General features: G+C 38.6%; 1 protein-coding gene across 3 annotated transcripts in view; it reads left to right on the top strand.

Moving 5' to 3' along the window:
- The first annotated feature begins 11,247 nt into the window (after positions 1-11,247).
- Positions 11,248-12,427, top strand: part of LOC309490579 (neuroligin-2-like) — a 221,792-nt gene continuing 220,612 nt past the window's right edge. Inside the window, exon 1 of one of the 3 annotated variants that reach the window (XM_082159817.1) lies at positions 11,248-12,147. The gene's annotated coding sequence lies outside the window, so the exon portion shown is untranslated. The remainder of the gene's footprint in view (positions 12,148-12,427) is intronic. The other 2 variants (XM_082159816.1, XM_082159814.1) reach the window with 2 other exon arrangements.

Below are 12,427 nucleotides of genomic sequence, written 5' to 3'. Positions count from 1 at the left end.
GGACATTGAAGTGTGAAGTAACAGTTCAGGTAGGGCTGGGCAATTAAACTCAACAGAGTTGCAACCTTTTAATTTAGGGCCCCATGAAATCGGTTTTATTTTTCCCTAAATTATATTTTCTCCATTCATTTTTTCTAGATTCTGTGTTTTATGATTTAATACAAATTTATATAAACTTTAACAATTTAATCAAGCTTTATAGTCCCCCTGTCGTCAATAATGTTATCCCGTAAAACTCATCTTTGATCACCAAAATTACATATATACATATAAAAACATTTTCTTCATGCCTTAAAATAGCTTGAATGTAACTCTACACCCTTGCCTCATTTAGTATACCTGGTTCTATGAATATGCAAATGAGCCCCACCTCCACTCACTCACAGCAGCTCAGAGATCCATTTGTTGACGATCACACGTTGATCTGATTGGTTACAAGGTAGTTTGTGACGTCAGAAACACCAGCGATTTCAAACTGTGTTTTTGAGACTGTCTTTGGTTCACTGCAGTTTTAAGGAGAAAATACTCAGCAATGGTGTCGACTTTCACGTAAGCTCAAATCAAGAGAATGTCAATTCATATGCATGGTTTATTTTACCTCATCTAGTTTCCTGATTTATTATACTTATGATATAAATGAACACTCTCTACATTATGAAAAGTGGTCAAACAGGAAACTTCTCATAAGCTAAAACAGTGAAATTCCTAATATTAATTCCAGTAATTCCAAATTATGATCCAAATTATGAGTGTTTAGGCTTTTTGAGGATAAAAAAAAAAGAAAAAAAAAGGAGTGAATGGATTTTTGTCATTGTATGGTGGTTGTGTCCACACACTGCAAAGACACCTTTATATGCAAACACCATATAAAAGTAATTTTGCGTCCGATGACCCCTTTAAACTCATTCTCACAGAACAATGATCAGAAAAACTCTATTTAACATACTTAAAGGGATACTCCACCTTTTTTTCATATTAAACTATGTTATTCCCTTAACTAAGACGAGTTGATACATACCTCTCTCATCTCAGTGCGTGCACTTAATCGCTCTGGCGCACGGTGACACTCTGATAGCACTTAGCTTAGCCCAGTATATTCAATGGTATCTAACAGCAATGAATTTAGAAGCGACCAAACACATCAACGTTTTCCCTATTTAAAAACAGTTACACGAGTAGTTATACGACCAAGTATGGTGACACAAAATAAAACGTGGCGCTTTTCTAAGCGGGTTAAAAAGGATAACTATAATGTATGGCGGAATAGCACTTTTGGGAGTACTTCGACTCGGCGCAGTAAAAAGTCACGCCTGATCCTCTTCCTCTCAATAGTGGGAAGAGGATCAGGCATGACTTTTTACTGCGCCGCGTCGAAGTTTTTTTAAAATAGGGAAAACGTTGATGTGTTTGGTCACTTCTAAATTCATTGCTGTTAGATACCATTGAATATACTGGGCTAAGCTAAGTGCTATCAAAGTGTCACCGCGCGCCAGAGCGATTGAGTGCATGCACTGAGATGAGAGAGGTATGTATCAACTCGTCTTAGTGAATAGTTACAACGCGGACTGTTGAGCAGACGCGTCTCAAGCCTATTAGTGATCCAACGCTGGATACTCCGCAGCGGAAGACGCGAGTCAGGTTTAGACCAAGACTTTCTCCGACCCTCCCGGTTTTCGAGTTATCCACACAAAACCGCTTCTCCCCTCTACGCGAAACAGAACGCGATGCTGTGATCATCGGCGATTCCATCGTTCGGCACGTACACGCTACGTTAGGTAAAAGTAAGGTGCAAAGTCACTGCTTTCCTGGTGCTCGTGTTTCTGAAATCGCTGCTCGCGTTCCCGAGATCCTGAACGGTGACGAGCGCGTCGGAACTGTAGTCCTGCACGCGGGAGTGAACGACATCAGGCTGCGCCAGACGGAGATTCTGAAGAAAGACTTCAGAAATCTATTCGATACGGTACGCAGCACATCGCCTGAAACAACGATCATTGTGTCAGGACCGCTTCCCACGTACCGACTAGGGCATGAAAAGTTCAGCAGATTATTTGCGCTAAATGAATGGTTAATGTCATGGTGCAATGAGCAGAAACTGCTCTTTGTAAATAATTGGAATCTGTTTTGGGAGTGTCCTAGGCTTTTCCGTGCTGATGGCTTACACCCAAGCAGATTCAGAGTGGATCTTCTGTCGGATAACATCTCCAAAATGTTAAATACCCTTTGACTAGTAACCACAAGTCCAAATCATAGTCTCTGCTGCACCAATTTAACTGATATAAATACTAGTGTAGAACATTGCATAGAAACCGTGTCTATTCCTCGTTTAGTGAGATCAAATAATAAATCTACTGCAGGATCTAGGAAAAATCTAATTGTTATTAAAACAGAAAATGTTGCTATTAGTAAACAAAAATTATTTCTAAAGCTAGGTCTTCTAAACATTAGATCACTCACACCTAAGGCACTTATTGTAAATGAAATAGTCACAGATAATAGCTTCGATGTACTTTGCCTTACTGAAACCTGGCTTAAACCAAATGATTATTTCGGTCTAAATGAGTCTACTCCTCCTGGATACTGTTATAAGCATGAGCCCCGTCTGATTGGTCGTGGCGGCGGTGTTGCAACCATCTATAGAGATATTCTCAATGTTACTCAGAAAACGGGTTATACGTTTATTTCATTTGAAGTACTTGTACTAAATGTTACGCTCTTAGATGTTAGAAAAACATCCCTATTATCTCTAGCCTTGGCTACCGTATATAGACCGCCAGGGCCTTACGCTGATTTCCTAAAAGAGTTTGCAGATTTTCTCTCAGACCTATTAGTCAATGTCAATAAAGCATTAATTGTTGGAGATTTTAACATACACGTAGATAATCCAAATGATGCGTTAGGGGCTGCGTTTACAGATTTATTAAATTAATTTGGGGTCAAGCAAAACGTCACCGGACCAACTCAATGTCTTAATCATCCACTCGATTTAATTATATCACATGGAACCGATCCAACCGATATAGATATCATTCCACAAAGTGATGATGTCACTGACCACTACATGGTAACTTGCATATTACGTACTGCTGTAATATGTCATGCGGCGTCGCGTTATCAACCAGGCAGAACAATCCTCCCATCCACCATAGATAATTTCTCAAATTGCTTATCTAATCTGTCTCAGCTGCTGCCTGAACCCAAACAAACAGATGAACTAGAAGAACTAACTAGCACTATGAGCACCATTCTCTCTAGAACATTGGATGTGGTTGCACCTATTAAATTAAAAAAGGTCAGAGAGAAAATTAAAGCACCATGGTATAACAATACTACGCATGTTTTAAAGAGAGAAACCCGTATTTTAGAGCGTAAATGGAAACAAACTAATTTAGAGGTCTTTAGAATCGTGTGGAAAGACAGTATGTCACGTTATAAAAAGGCCCTAAAAGCGGCCAGGGCTGAGCACCTCCGCAAACTAATAGAAAACAACCAAAACAATCCAAGGTTTTTATTTAACACCGTGGCTAGACTAACAAATAAACAGACGTCAACCGAACAAAATATCCCGTTACAGTTCAGTAGTAATGATTTCATGAACTTCTTCACTGAGAAAATAGAAAGCATCAGAACCACAATTGTAAACGTTCAATCTTCAATTGCGCCTTATAATTCAGCTTCAATTATCACCCCGCAAGAACAATTACAGTGCTTTACAACTATAGAACAAAAAGAGTTAAATAAACGTATCACTACATCTAAAACAACAACATGTTTATTAGATCCTATACCAACTAAACTACTGAAAGAAGTGTTACCTGTAGTGGAAGAGCCTCTCCTCAATATTATTAACTCGTCTTTATCTTTAGGTCATGTTCCAAGAACATTTAAACTGGCAGTTATAAAACCTCTCATTAAGAAACTACAATTAGATCATAATAATCTAGCAAATTATAGACCCATTTCAAATCTTCAATTTATGTCTAAAATATTAGAAAAAGTGGTGTCCGCTCAACTGGGCTCTTTCTTGCAACAAAATGAGATCTATGAAAAGTTTCAGTCTGGATTCTGACCGCATCATAGCACTGAAACTGCGCTCGTTAAAATCACAAATGATTTACTTTTAGCTTCTGACCAAGGCTGTATCTCAATACTAGTTTTACTTGATCTTAGTGCTGCGTTCGATACTATAGATCACACAATACTCTTAGATCGACTATAAAATTATACTGGTGTTCAAGGACAAGCATTAAGCTGGTTCAAATCATACCTATCTGACCGCTACCATTTTGTCTATTTAAATGGAGAAAAATCGATCATAACTCCAACTATGGAGTGCCGCAGGGATCTGTGTTAGGCCCTCTGTTATTCTCAATATATATGATGCCACTTGGAAATATTATAAGGAAACATGGAATTAGTTTCCATTGTTATGCTGATGACACTAAAATATATATTTCATCACGGCCCGATGAAAACGCTAAATTTTCCAAATTGACAGAGTGTGTTAAAGATATAAAAGATTGGATGACGCGTAATTTTCTTTTATTAAATCCAGACAAGACAGAGGTAATACTTATCGGTTAAAAAAACCGCCCACAAAACCTCGCACAATACAACTTTAACATCATAGGATGTCCTGTTACTTTATCCTCTACAGTAAAAGACCTGGGTGTTATACTCGATTGCAACCTGTCTTTTGAAAATCATATTTCATATGTTACAAAAACAGCCTTTTTCCACCTTAGAAACATTGCTAAGCTACGTAATATGCTATCAGTTTCTGATGCAGAAAAGTTAGTTCATTACTTTTGATGAGTAATGAACTATTACTTAGTTTTTTTTTTCTCCATTAGGTCACCTGATGGAGTTTTAGGACACCATTAGGTCACTTGATGGAGTTTTTCGGTTCCTTGCCACTGTTGCCTTTGGCTTGCTCAGTTGGGGATATTTTGGGGATATTTAATTTATCAATCAATAAATTCCTCTTGAAACAAACTTTGTTGTATTATTTTAATTTAATACTGTGAAGCTGCTTTGATACAATCTGTATTGTGAAAAGCGCTATACAAATATACTTGACTTGACTTGACTTGACTTAGTTAAGGGAATAACATAGTTTAATATGAAAAAAAAACGGTGGAGTATCCCTTTAAGCAGAGCTACATACCATTTACATTCTGCCAAGGCGCAAGCCAGTGTCATGAATAAGTCAGTTTGACCTTTGAGTTTAATTCGACTAGGATCTATGCTTTTATACGAATACGGTATATGTAACATTTTAAAAGACATTAAGGACTCTTGACATGATTCATAAAGTTATAGGATTTTTAATCAGGCACTGAAAGTAAGATTTGTTTCTGCTAATGGAATGACTTTGGTTTCCCCTTAACAACTCAGAAAACATTCACAATCACATAGCAGGGCTATTGCTTAGATTTTATACTCTAGCATCATGACAATGAGGTTTGCACATAAGCACCATTTAAAATCTAGCTTAAGTAATACAAACGTACATGTAATGTAATTATTACACTCCACAGTTACATCACAAGGACCTCACGGTTACACACACAATTAAACATTAACAAAGGTGTTCCGTTTGTTCAACAGTCTGGTTAATTAAACATTGGCCTTACTCAGTATGAATCCAGTCTTCATTAACTTGTCTCTCAAAAACTCTGACATGAGCTGCCGTATTATGTCATATTAATGCCATGCCATCTTCCTAGTTTTATCACAATTTACATTAATTAAATACTCAATTCCATTGAGAACGTCACACTCGGCCCTGAATGCATGTTGCCAGATGCTGTTATACTTCTCAGACGCTCTGAGTTTCGACAGGTGCCACCCCACCGCTCACCTGTCGGATTGTCTGTCGAAAACTAATTTGCCATCAGCAAAGTAATGAAAGCCTCATGAAGTTCGTGTTTAAAGATAGATTGCATTTTCCACCGCCACCGTTCTGGGATGCGTCACCACCACCGGGGTGTAAAGAAGAATTTAGTGTTGATGGGAAAGTGCGATGCTCACACATTTGAACACATGCAGGTCTGGGTGTGTGATCTTTATATGCGTGTATGTGTGTGTGTGATACGGCATCACCTCCTTGCATACGTTTTGACTCAATCGCATTTGTGAGGCATTTGAAGCGTGACTGGTGAACATAGACAGATACAGGGGTGATAGTGTTGTTCCAGAGACCCATTGCTTGTTGAAACTGAAAGAAAGAAAAACAATTCCCCCGTGTGTAGGAGAACTGACTGCTTTCACAGGATCTCTGTTGCTACACACACATTTTGTTTTTGGTAAATATAATGCGGATGCCAGTGACTATAGTGGTTAGCAAACCTGGCCCCATATACGCGAATGGGCCTGTCATTTAATCTTTCTTAAACCCTGAACTCATCGTGCCATTGATGGCTGTTGACCTCATCTCCAGGGGTCGTGACCTGTAGCTGACCCTGGACCCCGACCCCTCTCTCTTCCAGCAGCATGATAATTACAGCCGTGATTTCATTACCGATACACAATTCAAAATGTCATCCGGTCTGAATGTAAATTAAGGCCTTTATTTTATTCTAAAATATAAAATGATTTGAGAACGTTATGTGTACAGTATGAGTAAATTTCACAAAATATTTATCATATTTCACACCAAAATCAAATCGAATATTTTGCATAGAGAAAATTAAGCCTATTTTGTGTTGTTATTATTATTTATTATTATTGATGCGATTATTATATTTTTATGGTTTTGCATGACATTTTAGTTGATTTGCAGGAAATTGAAAATAAATAAATAATAATGCCAACAACAACATCACAAAAATCTTAGTCACCATGAAATCAAAATTGACCATTCTTATTATTTTATGGAATTTATTTACTTACTTATTTTTTAATTCATGTGGCCTAATAATTTGTTTATCAAAATAACTTTTCTCTGATGACGGGTTTACTGGCGTGAGGGCGGGGCAACCCGTCACTCACATGAGATTTGAGCGATGATGAGCGATGATGAGCGATGATGTGTTTTGTGGGCGGAGCCATGGAATAAAAGGATAAAAAAGTTAATTTTGAGTTTATATCTCACAATTCAGACAGACGTCTGTATTCTATAAAAATGAAGACCATCTCTTTTTTTGCATTCTGACATCCAAAGGCACAATACAACATTTGTTCTCTTATTCCGTGAATCTCGACCATTTTCCTCCACTTGTCATCACTGTTTTTCTGCCATCACAATGTGCGCGCATCTACAGTGAGGATGTGTGACGTCTGCTTCCAATGATCCTTGCAATTCCCAATGGACAAAATCAAGTCCCGTCCGACATTTTTACTTGTTTGAGAAGCAGATACATCACAATAGGGAAGAAAAGACTATCGCAACTTCTGTTTCATGTGGTGTTTTGGTTTTGGGGGTAAATTATGACAGATTCACACACATATAGACAATATTGGGCATTGTGGAGAGTTATGTGCTAAACGATGTAGGCTATATACAATTTAGTTATTTAGCAATCAGAAAGTTTGCTTACATGCCTCATTGGGTTGCACATGATATTTTGACACATATTGAGCCCGGAAGATCATCATGACATCCTGTCATATTTGTCTATAAAGTCAATGTAGCTTATTACAGCACATGATTGTTGAGCAATGATGATTGTAAAAGAACAGTGCTAGTGTGAGAGTGGATGAATTGTTGAAGGTGTGCAATCTGTATGTGCGTTTGAAGCATCTTTGTGAAACAAAGCTCCCTCTGCCTCCAGGAGTTTGACAGCGGGAGAGAGTCTCATAATGCACTTCAAAGATTCTTTTCGCTGGTCACTTACTGAGAATAAGACAGATCAAACGTCGCTCACTCGAAATAAGAGAGAGAGAGAGAGGGCATTGCAGAACATTTCTTTATGTAATGTGCATCCTCTCCTGTTGCAGATGACCCATAAAGGGCCAACAGTGTGCACTTGTTTGCAATGTGTGTGTGTGCATTGGTTTGTGTGTTGCAAATATCAAAGAGGTTGTGTGGCTCTCTGGCTCTGCACTGATGTCAGTCCTCTCTGGTGTAAACCGTTACCTTTGATGGCTGATTCTTATCCACCGAGAATCGCCAAGCATCCCCAGCTCTGAACTCTCAGTCTTTGGCTCAGTGCAGTGGACATGTGAAATAAATGTAATGTGTCTTGGGGACGTCGGGCAGCTTTGTTTCTGTCTCGGACAGTATCTTCCTTGTCACCATCTTGAGTGGTATCGTCAGTCATAGTCCAACTCCCCCTCCCCAAACTAATTGCTCCGTTCTATTCACCCACTTACATCAATCTTTTATTTTTTTCCCTTGTTCTCCACGTTTTCCCCTTATCTTATCTGCCAGCGTGACTGTTAAAAGACACTTTGGCAAAATGCCAAATCAGTCATTACTGAAAGAAGACCAGAAAAAGGCCAATTGAGACTGATGGTTTTTAGAACACCGTTTCTCCAAGTTATTCGAGCTTCTGAAAGAAAAAAAAGAAAAAAGAAAAAAACAAGCATAACTGTTTTTGGAAGAAAGAGCTTTGACAGTTAATGTTCATAAAAGAAATTGCACATCCTTCGTTTTCTTCAAAAAAAAAGGAAAAGTTGACACGCTTACATAAAGGGAAATGAGGATGAATTTTGGAGGATTTAAAAGCAGAAATGTAAACTTGTAATTTTGTAAAAACATACATTTCTCTGTTAAAAAACATGTATTGTTTGAGCTGTAAAGCTGTTTAAATAATATTGCGGTTGTTTTAGGGATTATGGTTTTACACAGAATATAACTTCACACAGAAATCATGTTAAAACATATTGTTTGTGCCAATGAAACAGTTAGAATTTTAAAATGTATGGATTGGCCCCATTCACTTCCATTGTATGTGTAACCCACTTTTTTAAAGTCCCCCTGTGGTCAATAATTTTATCCCCTAAAACTCATCTTTGAACACCAAAATGACATTTAAAATTTGATCCACTCGCTCAGTCCACTTACTGAGGTAAACGCTACACAATAGTGTCGCTCTTTACAACGTGGGACACATAACGGTAATTAATATGATTAGCCTTTTGCTTGTCTACGTTTTCAAACAGCTAATAATGTGTTGCTAATGTTACACCAACCACTCTGAACGTCAGTGGAAAAAGGCTTATAGTTCATCATGACATCGTAATATACATCATACAGCCGCTATATTGCTAAATCAAGCAATTGATATAAATCTATATTGATATTTTTCATTTCAACAGAAAAATATACCGGGTCTTCTTTTGAGACTCCCCTGCTTCAGAGCGATCATAGCTAAAGCTCACCGGCACGTTGACCTGATTGGTTACAAGGTAGTTTGTGACGTCAAAAAAATCCAGCGATTTCAAACCGCGTCTTTTGAGTTTTAAAGAGAAAATAATCAGCAATGGTGTTGACTTTCGAATTTGTTCATGGTTTGTCTTAAATCATGTTAAAAAACATTACATAGACATATAAACAACATTAAAAGCTTGATTTTCACCACAGGTGGACTTGAGGGAATAAGAGGGATGAGTAGAAATATATTTTTTTGTTCTAATCAACATTATGCCACAATTGCTATTGTTCCTTTAAAGTCGTCATGAAACGGAGGATGCGATTGTCTTTTCTTCACTATTGTGACGTACAGTATATCCGAGTGAAACGGCTTCTCAAACAAGAAAAAAGTAGGGCGGGACTTGATTTTGTCCATGGGGAATTGATTGGATGGTTGTGGTTTGCTATTGGTTGATCTCATGTGAGTGACAGGTTGCCCCGCCCTCGCGCCAGTAAACACATCATCAGAGAAGAGAAGTCGCTGCAAGAGGGAGAAGTTATTTTGATTAAAGATTACGAGCGCATTTAAAAAAAAATAGAAAATCAATTTTGATTTCACTGCGACTTAAATAGTTTGCCAGTATTATAGTTGAATACAGTCATTCCAGTAAAGCCATGCTGACTCTGACTGTGAGATTGTAGATAAATAATTGTCTGGAACATTTGGGGAACTGCCTCTTGTTTTCTAGTGTGTATGGCCTTGTAAGGTGGGAAACTGCTGCAAGTCAGGCCAGTAAAGTGTCTCCCTCCTGCTGTGAATGAATCCTCCTCTGCCCAGAGCAGATGTTTCCGCTGCTTTCACAGATTTAGACACACCTGCTGCCTTCAGCTTCAGTTCAGGTTAAGGTGAGTCCGGTCTGCATGAGTTTAAGATCTCCTGAGTGTTGTCTGGAGACTGGATAAAATGAGATCTATTTCTGTATAACTAACTGGATGTGTTTCAGCTGCGTCTCACTGAAGCCCATGGACTTGCATCGTTCTGTTGAGCAGAATTAGAAAATGGTTATTACCACAAAAGTGCTGGGATTTTTGCTAACTTGTGTTTATTTGCCTTGTTTCGTGAGTGGAGAGATTGTGTACTGCTGTTTGTGCAACTGGAGCAAAATCAGTGATTTAATGTTATTAAATCAATAATATCAAACTGCTGCACTGATTAAGACTGTTGAGTAGTGGAATATTGTGAAATAATTTGTGCTTGACCATAATATCAGGCAATTTGCATGTCCCCATTCATCACTTTTCTAGAAATAGAATAAAGTATTTTAAATAAATTTAGAATAAAAATGTTTCTTTCTTTTTGAGAGAAATTATTTTATTCAGCTAAGATGTTAAATGTTAGAAAAGATTTCCACATTTTGAATAAATGCTGTCCTTTTTAACTTTTTATTCATCAATAAATCCTCAAAAAAATATCACAGGTTCCAAAAAATGATTAAGCATCACAACTGTTTCCAACACTGATGAAAACTGAGTGTTGAATCATCATATTATAATGATTTCTGAGGGATCATGTGACACTGAAGACTGAAGTAATGATGCTGAAAATTCAGCTTTGATCATAGGAATAAATTATATTTAAGATAGAAAACCATTATTTTAAATTGTAATAATATTTCACAATATTACTGTTTTTACTGTATTTTTGATCAAATAAATGAGGCTTGATGAGCACAAGAGACTTCAAAAACATTAAAAATAGTAATATTTCCTATTTATTTGTTAGTTCCTGAATTTTTAGGGACAAATGGCACCGTTTACCAAAGATGCACAACAAACCGATCAGCCTTAGTCCAACAAAGATGTAAAAGAAGATCCCCATCATCCAGCGGTTGACATCGGGTCATGGTGAACAAGAGGGGGTTCTGTCACTTTAAAATGCCCTGACGTCATTCTGATGCAGAACCGAGGATGACCTCGTGCGCGAGGAAGGAGAGAAATCAAACGTATCATATCATATATAACATTCAGCCTTGGTTTTTGGCAGCACCACTACAGTGGTGATGGTGTGTGTGTCCATCAGAGCTGTATGTAACGCATAGGAATGCAGCAGGGATGCTGAGAGTGGTGTGTGTGGATGCGCGCGTTGTCACAGCGACAGACCAACTTGGATACAGAGCGTCACAGAGATTGTGAACGCGCACAAGAGAGAGAGAGCGCAAGAGAGAGACGGGCAATCAAAAATCTCACAGCATCTCATCTCTCCCGTCGCACAAGCTCCCGGAATCACGGGAAAACGACAGCGGAGCCGGTGAGCACCATGACCGCCTTCAGTAGCCGGGATCAGACGCTCGAGAGACCGATAGATTAAACTCGAGACTTCGCTGCCGAAGTCAGCGCGTCAAATCGGCGTTTGTAGCCGGAAAACCGTCAAATATCACGAAAGAGAGTCTTGCTTAGACACATAGAGGGGAAAACAGGTCATATAAGTGAATTCGTGTTTATTTCGTGTTTTTTCTCTCTCCATATGCGCTATTAAGGGAGAAGCTGACAAGCTTTTCAACGGACAAATCCAACTAGACTTCATTTACGTAGACGTTCCGTTGATGGAGCGACGCGCGTGCACGATTCTTCACTTTTGAAATCGTTTTCTGTGAATGTGTGTTATGTCGGGGTGTTGTCGGGAGAAACCGTGAAACATTTACTGCTGTTCTCGGACAACGGAGAATCGTGTGGTTTATTCCGAGCTCAGGCTGATGGAATTGCGCTGACCAACGACTGACAACACAGGGAAATACCCATAGATCATCAATACACAGACCTCGGATTTCTGCCTGCGGCTCATTCCCAGCCAGGTAAAGGTATTTCTGTGGTTCATTTATTAATAGCTAGGCTGTTTTATAGTCAAGCAGGGTCAGTTGGAATAGTGCATAAAATGTTGTTGGTATAAAGGGAATTAAATGACCATGTTTTGCTGTTTAAACTGTGTGGTGCTGCAACCTGTTCTGAACCCTTTTCCGAAATGCTTCTTCCCCGCGCGTTTCAATTGGGGCAAAACGTGCACGCGCGGATGGTGCTGTCGCGTGTATCATATGATTGTGTGTGTCGGGAAATAAACGTGCATATTGACCCATT

The sequence above is a fragment of the Leuciscus leuciscus genome (genome assembly GCF_965113295.1).
Source record: "Leuciscus leuciscus genome assembly, chromosome: 2".
Classification (NCBI taxonomy): Eukaryota; Metazoa; Chordata; class Actinopteri; order Cypriniformes; family Leuciscidae; genus Leuciscus; species Leuciscus leuciscus.
This window is presented reverse-complemented; position numbering and strand designations above follow the sequence as displayed.